Source organism: Entelurus aequoreus, linkage group LG03, assembly GCF_033978785.1.
Source record: "Entelurus aequoreus isolate RoL-2023_Sb linkage group LG03, RoL_Eaeq_v1.1, whole genome shotgun sequence".
NCBI lineage: Eukaryota > Metazoa > Chordata > Actinopteri > Syngnathiformes > Syngnathidae > Entelurus > Entelurus aequoreus.
Window position 1 is genome coordinate 24,596,413 of NC_084733.1, and position 18,703 is coordinate 24,615,115.

At 35.3% G+C, this 18,703-nt stretch overlaps 1 long non-coding RNA gene across 1 annotated transcript in view; it reads left to right on the forward strand.

Moving 5' to 3' along the window:
- Window positions 1-3,449: 3,449 nt before the first annotated feature.
- LOC133645612 (uncharacterized) overlaps window positions 3,450-18,703 on the forward strand; it is a 101,597-nt gene continuing 86,343 nt past the window's right edge. The window contains exons 1-2 of the long non-coding RNA XR_009825156.1: window positions 3,450-3,487; window positions 17,178-17,390. This is a non-coding gene — a long non-coding RNA (uncharacterized LOC133645612). The remainder of the gene's footprint in view (window positions 3,488-17,177; window positions 17,391-18,703) is intronic.

Here is an 18,703-nt window from a genome sequence, read left to right on the forward strand (position 1 = left end):
CATGTTTAGCTATTCCTCATCCTGCAGGGATGATACTTGTAAGAAACATACTTTATTTGTCGCCATGGAGACGAGGATTAGTGATTTAGAAGTAGCTAAAACACTGCAGACTGGGGCTGGACTTTAGCCGCTAGCTAGCTAGCCATGTCTTAAAGCACCTCCTCCTGAGGGCGTTTCAGTGTTATAACTTCACCTTTATCGTTAGTTTCTAAGCCAAAATGCGTCAATTCTCCTTTTTCCGCCTACACACTGTGTCTGCTTGTAAGTACTCTGTGACTGTGCGCTGCAGAACATGCTACTCTACTCGTAAACCAGCAATGACATGACATGACAACAGGGGGGGCGGGGGGGGGATTAATGTAGGCAATGTTTTTCATGGTCCGGCCTTCCACGTGTGGCAGATAAATAAAGCACAAACAAGTGCATGAAAAAAGAATGCATGAAAAAACTCACCATAATGTTTAATTGGAATAACCTGCCTCGAATTCTCACCAGCATTGAAAGTAAACAGGTTTTTAAAAAGAGAGTAATATTTTATCTGAGTTTTTAAATTAGTTTGCTAGTTGATGATTTGTTTGGTTTTATATTGTGTAGTTATATTTATATGGTAATTATTATTCTGTGACTGTAAATTGTTTGCTTGTTTTTTATTGATGCTTTTATTTTTTTCTGTATTGTGTAGTTATAATTATATGCTTTTACTTGTAATTGTATTGAATTGTGGACCCCAGGAAGACTAGTGGGTTGTTGAGGCAACCAGCTAATGGGGATCCTTAATAAAAATAAAAATAAAATAAAATTAGTGGGAGCCCCTGGCCTTTTTCCCTTTGCAAAAAAGCTCTCCATAGACTTTTGTTTTTAGTCATTTTTGCTAGTAGCAGGCTTTTTTTTTTGGTTAGAATATCTGATGGTCACATTTGAAGACAAGAGCATAAATCAGGGGTCGGCCACCCAAAACATTGAAAGAGCCATATTGGACCAAAAATACAAAAAACTAATCTGTCTGGAGCCGCAAAAAATGAAAAGCCGTATATAAGTCTTATAATGAAGGCAACACCTGATGTAAGTGTCTATATTAGTTATATTAGCCTACTATCAAAATGACTTTAAAAGTCATATATAAGTCTAATAATGAAGGCAACACATGACATGTCTATATTTGCTATAATAGCCTACTATCAAAATGACTATGTGTCGCAGGCTGAAGCAAATCTTCGTTGACAGAAATGTTGAAATGTAATATTTATTCTACACATTTTTACAACGTTGGAAAACATTAGTAAAACGGAGGATTTTCAGAGGGTGAGATAACTCCTGGAAATTACTGGCTTAGAATGGCCAAAGGTAAAGATGTGTGTGTCCAAGTTAAAGGAAACGGCAGGCTGTCTTCTTCTAATGGATTCATTACAATCTTTGGCAAGCTAGGTAACGTTTGCTGTGGTCTGGAACAACATGGCACACACACGACTATCTGAAATGCAGCCAATATTACATACAGATTATGCTTGATGAGACATGCAAAACTAAATTATATACAAAGAGGATAAAAGTAAAGGATATTAAATTAGCTCAAATATACCTATCAATGGGGCATAATGATGCAATATGTACATACAGCTAGATTAAATAGCATGTTGACATTGATTGTGTGTGTGTGTGTGTGTGTGTGTGTGTGTGTGTGTGTGTGTGTGTGTGTGTGTGTGTGTGTGTGTGTGTGTGTGTGTGTGTGTGTGTGTGTGTGTGTGTGTGTGCGTGTGTGTGTGTGTGTGATGCTACTGGAGAGGAGTCCCGGGGTAGACGGCAAATTTTCACTAACCATCATGTTTGTCAGGCATCTTTAAAGGTTTAGTAGTTTTATTTTATTCCAGTTTAATTCAACCTCTAAAAATGGTACCTACACAGCTGCCTGCACAATTAGTAAAGGATTGATGGCAACACTTTGAGCCTGGAACAAATTAATTATTTTCACAATGTCAAGAAAATGACTTTGTTCCAGTCTCGAACTGTGTTCAAAAGTTTGTTTCAGAATTCCATTTTGGGATAAGATTATGTTCGACTGCAAGACGAAGCAGATTATATTCATTGAATCAGAGAAATTAATCATCAAAAACAAGACCGAGTGTGTAGAGCAGAGGTGTCAAACTAATTTTATATCGGGGGCCACATGGAGAAAAATCTACTCCCAAGTGGGCCGGACTGGTAAAATCACGGCACGATAACTTAAAAATAAAGACAGCTTCATATTGTTTTCTTTGTTTAAAAATAGAACTAGCACATTCTGAAATTGTACAAATCATAATGTTGTTGTTGTTTTTTTACACTTACATATTGCGGTTAAAAGTATTCTATCTTTATTCGTCGTTATTTATACTTTCTAGATAAATGATGTGATAATGTTCATCAGTCAAGTCATTGGTGTTCATTTTCAGTCTATCAAGATAAAAAAAAGTATATCGAAATCAAATTACAGAATGTTATTTATGTAGTTTGATCATTTTTCTCGACTGGTGCACTAACATCATGTGGTTTATTTTGTACATATGTAGCATCATTTACAAAGATACAAAGAATTGCTATTGTGACATCCAGTGGACACATTTAGAACAGCTGCTTCTTTCATTCAAAAATTTCAGGTTCATTTTTATACTTAACAAACTCATCCCGCGGGCCGGATAACACCTGTTCGTGGGCCTGATCCGGCCCTCGGGCCTTACGTTTGACACCCCTAATGTAGAGCATAGCACAGCTTGCCTGGGAAACACTGAAACAGAGTAAGCCAAAGACGCCAATCAAGGACGTTAAAATAATATCTAAATTGGCAGACATCTTGTGACTTAATTTTGTATTCATGCGACAGTAACTAGAAATATTCGTAGAATTTGGGAAAAATGTTATTCGAAACAGTTTAAAAAATTGTTAATTGTCTGCCCTGCTGTGCCTTCTGCTGGCGATTTTGCTCTCCTGTTCTGTTTTTTGGATAAAAACCAACACTTCCCATCCAACCTGATGGAGCGTGAGAGGTGCTGCAAAGAGGAATGGGTAAAACTGCCCAAAGATAGGTGTGCCAAAGGCTGTGGCATCATAATCAAAAAGACTTGAGGCTGTAATTGCTGCCAAAGGTGCATCAACAAAGTATTGAGCAAAGGGTCTGAATATTTATGTACAAACCCCAAAACCAGTGAAGTTGGCACATTGTGTAAATCGTAAATAAAAAGACAACACAATGATTTGCAAATCCTTTTCAACTTATATTCAATTGAATAGACTGCAAAGACAAGATGCTTAATGTTCGAACTGGAAAACGTTGTTATTGTAAATGGCAGCAAATTTTATTCATGAGAAAAATGCAGTTCTGTCATGTTACGGTTTTTTTTGTGCCTTTATTTTGAAGAGCCCACTCTTATTCTGTTACTTCCTTTAATGCTGATGCTTGACTTCCTGCCGCCGTTCCGTCTGACAACAGCATACTCACGTTACTCCAGGACTGGTAAAACATGCTGACAAATATATGTTTCTCATATTCTGTGTGAACATTTGTGAGAGGTTATTTTATTGTGCCTCGTGTTTGTGTTGTTTATACGTCACATTGTAAGGAGAGTCACTACGAGTTGTGTGTGGAAGCTAGGCTAACTAGCTGAGCTAACTTAGCGCCCTTGGAAGCGGAAGGAGGTAGGAGGAGACTAATGGTTTATGTATTGTAAAACAAGTGGTTCATTTCATTTAAAACAAACGGGAAAATGTCATTATTTTTATTTAAATAAGAGCTGTAACTTGTAATTAAGGTTAATTCATGTGAACATTCATTATTTAAGTTTACTAAAAAGATTTGTTTATAAGTTTAAAAATGTAAACATGATTTATGTTTTGTTTGTGGAAATATGGTATGATGGCATTTGTATTTTCTGTCCATCTTCATAGTTTTCACAGTGTCAAAATTGTGAGGAGAAAAGGAGGAGAGAATTAAAGTTGCACCAGTCGTAGCTCTCTGCATCTTGTGTCATTAATCCAAGTGGGCCGCTACAGTTATATTTTGTAAATATTAGCTCATTTGGAATTTCATGCCTGCAACATGTTTCAAAAAAGCTGGTACAAGTGGCAAAAAAGACTGAGAAAGTTGAGGAATGCTCATCAAACACTTATTTGGAACATCCCACAGGTGAACAGGCTAATTGGGAACAGGTGGGTGCCATGATTGGGTATAAAAGCAGCTTCCATGAAATGCTCAGTCATTTACAAACAAGGATGGGGCGAGGGTCACCACTTTGTGAACAAATGCGTGAGCAAATTGACGAACAGTTTAAGAACAACATTTCTCAACGAGATATTGGTAGGAATTTAGGGGTTTCACCATCTACGGTCCGTAATATTATCAAAAGGTTCAGAGAATCTGGAGAAATCACTGCACGTAAACGATGATATTACGGACCTTCGATCCCTCAGGAGGTACTGCATCAAAAAGCGACATCAGTGTGTAAAGGATATCACCACATGGACTCAGGAACACTTCAGAAAACCACTGTCAGTAACAGTTTGTCACTTCATCTGCAAGTGCAAGTTAAAACTATGCAAGGCGAAAGCCATTTATCAACAACACCCAGAAACGCCGCCAGCTTCGCTTTGCATCAGTCCATCTTAGATGAGCTCGGGCTCATCTAAGATGGACTGATACAAAGTGGAAAAGTGTTCTGTGGTCTGACGAGTCCACATTTCAAATTGTTTTTGGAAACTGTGGACGTCGTGTCCTCCGGATCAAAGAGGAAAGGAACCATCTGGTTTGTTATAGGCGCAAAGTTGAAAAGCCAGCATCTGTGATGGTATGGGGGTGTATTAGTGCCCAAGGCATGGGTAACTTACACATCTGTGAAGGTGCCATTAATGCTGAAAGGTACATACAGGTTTTGGAGCAACATATGTTGCCATCCAAACAACGTTATCATGGACGCCCCTGCTTATTTCAGCAAGACAATGCCAAGCCACGAGTTACAACAGCATGGCTTCATAGTAAAAAAAAGTGTGTGTACCAGACTGGCCTGCCTGTAGTCCAGACCTGTCTCCCATTGAAAATGTGTGAAATACGAAGAAACTGAGACCCCGGACTGTTGAAAAGAATTCCACCTGAAAAGCTTAAAAAATTGGTCTCCTCAGTTCCCAAACGTTTACTGAGTGTTGTTTAAAGGAAAGGTCATGTAACACAGTGGTACAAATGCCCCAGTGCCAACTTTTTTGCAATGTGTTGCTGCCATTACATTCTAAGTTAATGATTATTTGCAAAGAAATATTAAGTTTCTCAGTTCGAACATTAAATATCTTGTCTTTGCAGTCTATTCAATTGAATATAAGTTGAAAAGGATTTGCAAATCATTGTATTCTGTTTTTCTTTACGAATTACACTGTGGACGTTGCCCTCCTGTGAGTTCTCCTGACACAAAGATTATTCTCGTGAGCCCGGCAGTCTGAGGTAACAGTCTTTTATTTTCATTCAGGGGTTGCTTTCCAGCAATATATTTGCAGACTTTTCAGTCCAGCGTGTCTGAGTCCGTGTGTCTTTCTCGGGCTCCAACTCCCACCCCGTGTCTCGTCCTGCTGCTGCTAATAAAGGCGACAGGTGATTAGATAACAAGGCCCACCTGGGCCATCTACTCACCTGTCGCTGTCTTCGAGGCCGGTCCTTGCACGCCCCGTTCCGTGGAAGGCTTTCAGGCCACGCCCCCTCCACATACACAATGTGCCAACTTCACTGGTTTTGGGGTTTGTACATGTGATGTCTTACTTTTTTGTTTCTAATATTACAATTAAAAAAAAACTTTTTCACATTTTCATTATGGGGATATTGTCTGTAGAATTTTAAAGACACAAATGAATTCATTCCCATTTTGGAATAAGGCTGTAACATAACAAAATCAGGAAAAATGTTGTAAATATGTTGTAAATGTTGTAAAATGTAAATAATTCAATGTGATTATCTTGTGTGATGACTGTATTATGATGATAGTATATATGATAGTATATATATCTGTATCATGAATCAATTTAAGTGGACACCGACTTAAACAAGTTGAAAAACTTATTCGGGTGTTACCATTTATTGGTCAATTGTACGGAATATGTACTTCACTGTGCAATCTACTAATAAAAGTCTCAATCAATCAATCAAAAAATGCTATAAATACTTTACAGATGCACTGTAAATAGGAAACCCAAATAACTTTTAGTTTAAATCAAGTAATATAATGTTTACTTATATCAATGAAATGCAATATAAAAGAATTGCAAAATATTGGCAGGAGAAAACCCCTCAGGTGAACTGTAATGACCTTAGCAGCTAACCGGAATGTTCCTCCTCATACTTTTAAGCCCGTTTCATTATCAGACGGACATTTACGTTCTTTCACTTTGTATCCATCCCCGCCCCCACCCTCCACCTCTCCGGCCCTGCATCAATGCCTCTGTATCATCTGTACTTCTTCTTTTTTTTTTTTGCCGTTCTCAGAAGAAAACCGAAATATGAAGGAAAAAAAAAAAAACACAACAAAAAACATTCCCACCTGCTGTTACCAAATCTGCTGTGAGGAATTACTCTTTTGTTGCCACGACTGCGAACACACGGAGACGTATTCCTACTTTTACCTCCTTTCAACTTTGCTGGAGTTCTTGGCAGCGACTCCGGGTTCATGCGAGGACAATGCGGATCTGGGAAAACAGCCCCCCCCAACCCCCCGCTCCCCCATCCCTCCTTTTCGGCTGCTTACTTTTTGACGTGGCAGGGTTCCAGAAACCACAACTGATGAAATATCTTCGAGGACTAGCCGGCAAAACAGATGTATAACAAGTTTTAAAGCTGACTGCCTCCCGTCCCTTTCAAGTCTCCCACCTTGAAGGAAAAAGAATAGGGGATAAAAAAAAAAAATCTGCCTCTTGCCAATTCTCGGCTTCACCTTCCACGACCTGATCTAAATCAAACAGCGCTCAACTTGTATGAACTGCTGTTGCCAGCCAATCGGCAACAGGCTAGCATGCTATAATAATCTGTTACATCTTGCGAATCGCCTTGTTCCTACGATGATTCAGAAAGGCGTCTTGTAATGTTTTTTTTTGACTGACAAAAAAACAAAACCTCAACGTCTCACATAAACAGCCAAAAATACGGCGTGAATGGTCTTGCGCTATTTGAAAAAACTGTTTTTATCATATCAATAAATTGTATTCTTTAAAGGCCTACTGAAATGATTTTTTTTTATTTAAACGGGGATAGCAGATCCATTCTATGTGTCATACTTGATCATTTCGCGATATTGCCATATTTTTGCTGAAAGGATTTAGTATAGAACATCGACGATAAAGTTCGCAACTTTTGGTCGCTGATAAAAAAAAAGCCTTGCCTGTACCGGAAGTAGCGTGACGTCACAGGTTGAAAGGCTCCTCACATGTTTACAATGCAGCCAGAGCGATTCGGACCGAGAAAGTGACGATTACCCCATTAATTTGAGCGAGGATGAAAGATTTGTGGTTGAGGAACGTGAGAGTGAAGGACTAGAGCAGGGGTCACCAACCTTTTTGAAACCAAGGGCTACTTCTTGGGTACTGATTAATGCGAAGGGCTACCAGTTAGATACACACTTAAATAAATTGCCAGAAGTAGCCAATTTGCTCAATTTACCTTTAACTCTGTTATTATTAATAATTAATGATATTTATCTTTGTGGAAACACTGATCATCTTAATGATTTCTCACAATAAATATATATAGAAACAGATAAATATCAATATGCAACACTTTATTTTTACATTTTCTCTAAGTGCACATTTTTCAAATTGAACATTTTCAAATGATCACTTCTAAGACAGTCTTGTGAAATCACAATATCCCATTTTAACTAGCTAGCCACTAACATTTTTTAACAAATCATGAATTACTTTGCACCATGTTTGTACAAATAATAACTCATGTAAAATACAAAAGTCAACTCTCAAATTTTTAAATCATGTCACACTTTGAACTGGACACCAAATCTGTTATCTGTTTCTTTGTCAGTTAGTGGGAAGCCTGGCATTGCATGCTGTTAACTAGTGTGTTGTACTCTGGTGTGTAACTTGACACTGCAACTCTGAGTGAGTCTTGCAGATGTGCATCAGTGAGGCGTGTTCTGTGTTTGTTCTTGATGAAGTTCATGTCAGAAAAGGCTGATTCACAAAGATAAGATTTTTCCTCATTGTTTGCGGAACCTTCTTAATCTTTTGGACATATTTTCACAGCAATCTGGCCTTAAGCTTAATTATGATAAATGTAAAATGTTAAGGATCGGAAATCTAAAGGGAACGTCCTTTCGAATGGAATGCAAAGTGTTTTGTTTATAAATTATATGCAATCTGTTGTGTTCCCTAATTTTTTTCTGTGTACATGAATGAAGGTGTGTGTTGCTGAGTCCGACTTGGACATTATCTGGACTGGGCCTGGTTTAAAAAACCCTTTAAACAAATCTAATTTCATTGACAACCTGGTCTGTTGAAGATAAGGCATGCTGTACATGCTGATATATATATATATATATATATATATATATATATATATATATATATATATATATATATATATATATATATATATATATATATATATATATATATATATATATATATATATATATATATATATATATATATATATATATATATATATATATATATATATATATGTTTTTTTCTTGTTTTTTTTAAGCAAGTGAGTAATAACCTGTGATTAATCACGATTAATCCAAATTCAAAAGTGTGACTAATCTGATTTAGAAAATATACCATTTGACAGCACAAAAAATAACATGACATAATTGTGTGGCATTAACACCCCAACACACTCACAGTTGGTAGGTTTGCGTGCACTAAAACTAATTATTGCATGGATTTGGTTGAAAGCAGCTTCATTTTTAACACATGTAAACAACTTGATTAGGGTTTTGACTTTCTAAAAATGGGATTAACATATCTAGAAAAACACCATCAATAATTTGGTTTTGTTTTGAGAAAAAAAAGGTTTATTGTTTTTTTTGTTTTTTACACAATAGTCACAACAAATTCAATATAAAGTGGCCATACTATAGATTTAAAAGATCATGTAACTAAGTTAATCAAAATAGAATGACAATGAAAAATAAAATATTATAAAAACAAGTTAATTCATGATTAATCTAAAAAAAAATATCGCATCAATCATGTATTTAATTATTCACACAATTCACACAATTTATTTTGACTATACTGTACATGCTAATATATATATATATATATATATATATATATATATATATATATATATATTTATATATATATATATATATATATATATATATATATATATATATATATATATATATATATATATATATATATATATATATATATATATATATATATATATATATATAAATATATATATATATATATATATATATATAATTTTTGTAATTGTTTTTTATTATTTAAAAGCAACTGCGAAATAGCCTGGGATTAATCACGATTAATCCAAATTCAAAAGTGTGACTAATCTGATTTTGAAAATGTACCATTTGACAGCACAAACAATAACATGACATAATTGTGTGGCATTAACACCGCAACACACTCACACTTGGTACGTTTACATACACTAAAACTAATTATTGCATGGATTTGGTTGAAAGCAGCTTTATTTTTAACACATGTAAAAAACTTGATTAGGGTTTTGACTTTCTAAAAATGGGATTAACATATCTAGAAAAACACCATCAATAATTTGGTTTTGTTTTGAGAATTATATTTCTTTATTTTATTTTTTATTTTTTTTACACAATAGTCACAACAAATTCAATATAAAGTGGCCATAATATACATTTAAAAGATAATACAACTTCTCATTCACTTGAATATGAATATAATAATCAAATATACCGGTTATTATATTATTTTATAATATAAATGATTTGGCCCACTGACAATGAAAATAAAAACATGGGCTAAATTGTACAACTTTTTGTCAGTAAAATATGCAGTTTTTCTTTTTTAATTAGCATGTATTTAATCTAGGAACAGCATGTAAAAAATAAAATGTTTTAATACATGACACTAGAATAAGCACACATGTGTGTGTGGAGTTTGGATGTACAATACAGTGCTTGTTCATTTGGTCAAAATAAGAGTTAGCATGCAGCATTTAACTCTTTTAACTGATTTTTCCGTTATAAGCTAACCTGAAACAGAGCAACACGTACACATAACACGATGTTAATGACAGTGATCGGCTGCATGTGAACCGTATCACATTGCAACGACCTGACAGTGAGAGTTTACGTGAGGTGTTGGAGTTGTCCGACTGTGTTTGTGGCTGTGAACGCATCACTGGCTGAGCAGAGTGTGTGCGTCTTTTTAGCGCAAATGAAAGAGATCGGCTGGTTTGTTTGTTTTGGTGTGATCACGGCAGAAAGTGTCCATGTTTGCTACATTGTAGTTTTGTTGCTGACGTTGTTTTGATGTGGTTACGGCCGACAGTAATCCGTTTTGCTCAATAAAATGATTGTTGATGCGGACCACCTCTTTGGATCGCCTCCTTAATAAACGGCTGACTACGTCATTGTTTTATCTGGTGTGACCACTTGTGGAAAATGGTACAGAATTCATTGTAATTTATTTAATTTAATTTTTTGGAGTTTAGGTTGGATTTGAATGGTTGTGCGCTGCTTAGATTGTCTGTATGCGCAGGCGCACACCTTAGAGGAAACAGCGGTGTGGACCAAACCATTTGTTAAGTAGGGGCAAAGGGGGTTATTTACATTATTTAAAATTAAAATAGTGTATGACTTGTGGATTTGTTTTAGTTCGGATTCATTCGTATGACTATATTTTAGTTCAGTGTATGCATAATCATTTTGTAGTAAAGGCTACTGGGGCCTAGCTGTGTGGGCCCTTAGAATAGTCATCACCTTTCCCCCCCTATAAAACTGCACTGGTGACTATCGAGAATGTTCAGATATAACTTTACAAACCTTGAAATGTTTTGTTTCTAAACTAGTATACCATTATATTAGTCACATGTTTATCGTAAGTGTTGTGTCTACCGTATTTTTCAGACTATAAGTCACAGTTTTTTTCATGGTTTGGCCGGGGGTGCGACTTATACTCAGGAGCGACTTATGTGTGAAATTATGAACACATTACCGTAAAATATCAAATAATATCATTTAGCTCATTCACGTAAGAGACTAGACGTATAAGATTTCATGGGATTTAGCGATCAGGAGTGACAGATTGTTTGGTAAACGTATAGCATGTTCTATATGTTATAGTTATTTGAATGACTCTTACCATAATATGTTACGTTAACATACCAAGCACGTTCTCAGTTGGTTATTTATGCGTCATATAACGTACACTTATTCAGCCTGTTGTTCACTATTCTTTATTTATTTTAAATTGCCTTTCAAATGTCTATTCTTGGTGTTGGGTTTTATTAAATAAATTTCCCCCAAAAATGCGACTTATACTCCAGTGTGATTTATATATGTTTTTTTCCTTCTTTATTATGCATTTTCGGCCGGTGCGACTTATACTCCGGAGCGACTTATACTCCGAAAAATACGGTATATATAATAATATAATAGCTTCAAACCTAATACCTCAATTTAGTAGTTCAATGTGTTTCCATTACAGAGCTTGTAACTCAAAACACTCGTATCTCAAATCAACATTGCCCATTGAAATGAGTTGAAATCAACTTAATCAACTTGTGACTATAACAATCTACAAGGATAATACAGTTCACTTCTCTTTCTTCCCCTCCATGTATCTGCTTTCTTTTGTTTTTCAAGTTATCATTACATATATGTATTGTTGCATTTGAAACAATTGTATTGTTGATAAGAGAGGTAATTATTGTTATTATTCATTATCAATAGTGATATTTCTATTGGTATTTGTATTGCTCCATTTGTAGTGTAATAATGCTCATTGCAATTTCTGTGTTATCAATATTTATTTCACTAACTGCTTCTTTGTAATCACTTTTACCATCATATTTGTACATATCCTATTTGCTGATGTTGTTCTGTTGTTGTTGTTTCTTTGTCTTGTCCCCTCTTGTCCCCACAATTTCCCCCTCTGTCTGCCTTTATTTCTCTTTCTATCCCCTCCTGCTCCGGCCCGGCTGCACCAAACATTAATATAAATCCATTTAATAAACTCAAATACAAATAAGGCAACAAGAGAAGTATCCTACACTTCTCTTTTATAGAGAATATGGGCATCTACATCAACAATATGATTTGCCTGAGAAGCTGGACAGGACAAAAAAAACACACACAAAAAAAAATCAACTTAATCATTTTTTGCCCCTCAAAAACACAATAATTTTAACAAGTAACATGCCTTTAAAAAAAAACCCAAATAAATAGCGTTTAGATCAGGGGTGTCAAACTCATTTTAGATCGGGGGCCACATGGAGAAAAATCTACTCCCAGGTGGGCCGGACAGGTAAAATCACGGCACGATAACTTAAAAATAAAGACAAATTCAGATTGTTTTCTTTGTTTAAAAATAGATTTGCAAGAAACAACAAGAAACAAGAAAATTCTGAAAATGTACAAATCATAATGTTGTTGTTGTTGTTTTTTTTTACACTTACATGTTGCGGTTAATAGTATTCTATCTTTATTTGTCGTTATTTATATTTTCTGAATACATTATGTGATAATGTTCATCAGTCAACTCATTGGTGTTAATTTTCAATCTATTACGATTAAAAAAATTATATCAAAATCAAATTACAGGATGTCATTCATGTAAGTTTGCTCATTTTCCTTAACTGGTGCACTAACATCATGTGGTTTATTTTATTTTTTTACATATGTAGCATAATCTACAAAGACGCAAATAATTGCTATTGTGACATCTAGTGGACACATTTAGAACAGCAGTTTCTTTCATTCAAAAATTTTGGTTCATTTTTATACTTAGCAAACTCATCCCGCGGGCCGGATAAATCCTGTCCGCGGGCCTGATCCGGCCCACGGGCCGTACGTTTGACACCCCTGGTTTAGATAATTAATAATGTATAAAAAACAATACGATATATTGTACTACTAACAAATACAGTAGTTTTATTAAATAATGTCATAATAATGTCCATTATTCACCTTGGAAAGTGGACTTGTAAGGTATCTAATTTTAGCTGCTTCTCAGTCAAACACACCATCAGCAGCGTCTCCAAATTTTATTGATAAATGTGGGCCAATTTAGATATTTGAAAAACAAATTGTTAATGTTATTTTCTCCTTCTGCTTCAGTATGGTGCAGACTAGGTTCCAACTGCTGCTCAATCGTATTTGTAATGATTTTTTTTATTTATTTAATGAATACCATTCGCTCAGTCTTTTCAGCACTGTCCTTCACACACACGCTTCTTTGTTTCAATGGTTAAAAAAAGTAAAATGATGTCCATCTGTAGCTATAAGCTAATGCTAGCGATGAAGACCAGATGTTTTGGGTAGATCTTAAGGGGTTCGCTGTGGCATTCGCTACACCATCTGGCGGCGGGGATGCTTGTAAGTCACATTTTTGAACGCAATTTAAAGGGGAACTGCACTCTTTGGGGGGAAATTTGCCAATCATTCACAATCATTATGTGAGACAAGAAGACTTTTTATAATGCATTCTAACTCATAAATAAACATAAATAAAAGTCAGCTTACAATAGAGTCAATAGGAGGTGTTGTGTTTTTAGTGTGTTCCTACCTTCTTTTTTTTGTCTGCACCTGTTTTAGTGATACGTCCTCGACGAGGGGCGGACCTGGTGACACACCTGCTCACAATTAGCCCGCCAGTATTTAGTCTCGTCACCCACAGCTTGACCTTGCTGGTCATTGTTTCCTGTACTGCGCACGTGCATGTGCCCACTTCGCCTCATGGTATGTTGCTTTCCCTGTCCTGTTATTGCTAAATTATTGTGTTTGTTCCCTAGCCTCCCTGAGGCAGCAAAGACTTATTGCAGTGCTTGGTGCACCCTGGTTGCCCCTCCTGCCAACCACCGAGGAACCTGTTTTGTTAATATTCATGGTGTGCACTTCTGCGCCATCGCCTTTTGTTGTACCGTTTGGACTTATTAAATTCATGACTTTTTGTATTTTCAAACTTGCCTCCCGTCTCTGCATCCCGGGGTCTCCCCCCTTGACCAATTCATAACAGGAGGTCCTCTATTCCACCCATAAAAACAAATAAACAACCACCCAATGAGCACCAACAATACTCCATTTACATTTTGTGACATGAATATTAACCAAGTATTAGTGATATTGTTATTTTAAGCGCTAACGCAGACAAGGTTTTTATTTTTATTTTTTGTCCTGTCCAGCTTCTCAGGCAAATCATATATTGTTGATGTAGATGCCCATACTTGCTGTTCAGATTTACTTTACAAAAAAAAAGTGTGGGATACTTTTCTTGTTACCTTATTTGTATTTTTATTAAACGGATTTATATTAATGTTTGGATAGAAAGAAGAAAAAAAAGGAAGACAGAGGGGGAAATTGCCGGGACAAGAGGGGGATAAAAGAGAGAGACAACCACAACAACGACAATAAAAATCACACAACAGGACAACATCAGCAAGTAGGATATGTACAAATATGAGATGAAGTGATAGCAAAGAAGCAGTTAGTGAATGAAGTAAATATTAATAACACATAAATGACAATAAACATTATTATACTACAAATGGAGCAATACAATTACCAATATAAATAGCACTATTGACAATGAATAGAAACAATAATTACCTCTATTATCAACAATACAATTGTTTCAAATGCAACAACAATGATAACTTTAATTACAAACTATTTTTAGCGGTGAGATATCTTCTCGTCTCGGAGCTCGTGAAAGTTCACTGTAGGTCATAAATAATGCCTCTCTTCTTGATAGTAGTTCAACTTTGGCATCCAATTTAGACCCGGTAATGGCGAGAGACACAAACAGACCCCCGTTTTCTCTTCGCGAGGATTATGAGTCGTTTTTCATCCAAACAAGAATATGTCAACTTCCTATCAGTCGGCATCCTAATGACAGCAGACATTGTACAGTGAGTGACATTTTATTATGTTTGTTGGCTCTCAGGAAGTCTGCAGTGAGTAATAATCAGTGATGTTGTTGAAGGAAAAAGCAAACGTAGTGATGTGTTTGGGAAAATTAATGTGCTGCCGTATGCTTAAAATGACCAAAATATGTAAATATTACATGTTATTATGAATGAGTCTGTTACTACATTACATATATACTTGCATCATGTATATAAAACCTTAATGGAGGTGTTTAGGGTTTTGTGGGCAGGATATAGCGACTTCCATAGGCTCCATTGTAAGCAGACTTTTGATCGCATGTATTTACTAGTTAGAATGCATGAAAAAAGAAAACATGTGTGCTTGTCTTACATACGGATTGTGAATTATAGGCAACATTCTTTTTTTTTGCTGGTATCTGCATTTTGCAGGAAGATCTAAGCCTCTTTTGTACTCCCATAGTTCACACGCTGCTTGCTGTACTTGCTGTACTTGGCTTGAATGACCACCACTGGTTTTCACTTCCGTGAAGGAGTCATGTGACGGAATACAAGCAATAGCACTATCAAAAGTGTCACATTTGGGGGTGGCTTTACTCTGTCACCAAGTGAATAGCTCCCATTAATTATTATCAAATCCCGACTTTTTGACACTTACATAAATCCCGACTTTTACACAGAAAAATCCCGACATTTAGACACTTACAATAAAACCCGACTTTTTGACACTTACAAAAAATCCAGATTTTTTGACAGAAAATCCCGATTTTTTGACAGAAAAATCCTGATTTTTTGACAGAAAAAATCCCGACTTTTTGACACTTAGAAAAAATCCCGACTTTTTGACAAAAGAAATCCCGACTTTTTGACAAAAAAAATACGCATTACGCATTACCTCCCTGCCAAGCAGGGAGGTAATGCGTAATCCCATTTTTATAGTCTTTGGTATGACTCGGCCGGGGTTTGAACTCACAACCTACCGATCTCAAGGCAGACACTCTAGGCCACTGAGAAAAAATCCAGACTTTTTGACAGAAGAAATCCAGATTTTTTGACAAAAGAAATTCCGACTTTTTGACAGAAATCTTCAGACTTTTTGACAGAAAAAATCCAGACTTTTTGACAAAAGAAATCCCGATTTTTTGACAAAAGAAATTCCGACTTTTTGACTGAAAAAATCCTGACTTTTTGACAATTAGAAAAAATCCAGATTTTTTGACACTTACAAAAAATCCTGCCTTTTTGACCAAAAAAATCCCGACTTTTTAACACTTAGAAAAAAACCTGACTTTTTGACAGAAAAATCCAGACTTTTTGACACTTAGAAAAAATCCAGACTTTTTGACAAAAGAAATTCTGACTTTTTGACAGAAAAAATCCAGACTTTTTGACACTGAGAAAAAATCCAGACTTTCTGAAATTTAGAAAAAATCCAGATTTTTTGACACTTACAAAAAAATTCTGCCTTTTTGACCAAAAAAATCCTGACTTTTTAACACTTAAAAAAAACCTGACTTTTTGACAGAAAAATGTCCTACTTTTTGATATTTGGAAAAAAATCCCAATTTTTTGACACGTAGAAAAATTTCCAACTTTTTGACACTTAGAAAAATTTCCAACTTTTTGACACTTAGAAAAAATCCTGACTTTTTGACAAAAGAAATCCAGACTTTTTGACACTTAGAAAAAAACAGACTTTTTGACAGCAAAATCCAGACTTTTTGACACTTAGAAAAAAATCCCAACTTTTTGACACTTAGAAAAAACTTTTTGACCAAAAAAAAATCCAGATTTTTTTGACACTTAGAAATAAAATCCAGATATTTTTACATTTAGAAAATAATCCTGACTTTTTGACACTTAGAAAAAATCCCGACTTTAACTTTAGTAGTTTTTCTTTAGCCCATTTTCTTGTACCGATTTTTAGTAATTACTTTCTGAAAGCAGCACTTGTATTGATGGGATTGCTGACCTGACATAGTTGAGGTATCTAACTTCAGCAGCGTAACTACGTTCTTACTGTCAGCATTTAATCATCCCATATTCAAACTCTTTTCCTCCCCAAATCCTCCGTTTCTGAGCCCCATTGTCTCCTGTCTCTCAGGGTTACTGGCAAGCAGAGTCCTCCTCACACAAGTTAATGTGTCTCAAGTAGTCTTTGGCCTTACTTGAACTCCTCAAGTCATGGTGATGGTGCGTCTGTCGCAGGGTGTCCTCATGTGGCCTCTCCCCACTGCGGCCTGTTTGAGCTTATTAGTGAGTGCCCGTCTGTACACTCATTGATGCCAGTCCTGGGGACAGATGGTGGCAAAAGAGGGTGAGTGAGAGCGCACACACGCTCGCACACGCACGCCCACACACGCCCACACAACACCACGTTTTAGCTATTGTACAAACTCAAACCTTTTTTAATCAACAATCTCACTTATTTGTATACATTTACCCGTGTGTAGATTTAGCAATCATGGAAGCATATTTATTAACTTAAATTGTGTTTATCATCTTTATTGTCATTATTTTTTCATTTTATGTATGATGTGCTGTGTACTGCAAACACTAATTATCATGAATATTACTTATTTGTATCCACACTATTCTATTTTGTTAGTTAGGCACTCACAAATACGAGCAATACATTCATATTTTTGTGATGAACCAAAACAATAAGGCTGTCAAAAATAACAACTCACGTAATTAATGTTTTGCAATAAAGTATATTAGCAGAATAACCACGCAATTTATTTTGACTCTACATAATCAAAATATAGTTTGAGTTAATTTAAATTACGCAAGTAAGTATTAACCTGCGGTTAATCATGATTAATTCAAATTCCTAATGCGATTCATCTGATTTTAAAAACAAATAATCTTAAAGCACTATAAATACATAATTGTGTGGCATCAAAATATTAAGTCAGGTTTTTAGAATAGAATAGAATAGAATAGAATTGAATAGAATAGGATGTGTTTTATTGTCATTATACACATGTATATTGAGATTAAAAGCAACTCCAGTATCAGTGCGACAGTCTATAAATATGCAAAACATAGGAAGGAAAGAGAAGAAAAATAGTGCAAAAGGAGGTAAGGTGCACAGTCCAGTCCTGAGAGCGAATGTTCTGAATGTGTTGTTTAAATATTAAACTATATACATATATACAGAAGCATTCAGACGGTGGGTGGAAAGTAAACATTGAACACAGAGAGGTGCTAAACTATAAAATCAGTGCCTATAAGAGTTCACCGTGGTTATGGCTTTAGGGCAGGTCCCCAAACTTTTTGACTCCGGGGCCGCATTGGGGTAAAACAATTTGGCTGGGGGCCGCACTATATATATATATATATATATATATATATATATATATATATATATATATATATATATATATATATATATATATATATATATATATATATATATATATGTATGTATGTATGTATGTATGTATGTATGTATGTATGTATGTATGTATGTATGTATGTATGTATGTATGTATGTATGTATGTATATATGTATATATATATGTATGTCTGTGTGTGTATATATATATATATATGTATATGTGTGTATATATATATGTATATGTGTGTATATATATGTATGTATATGTGTATATATATATGTATATG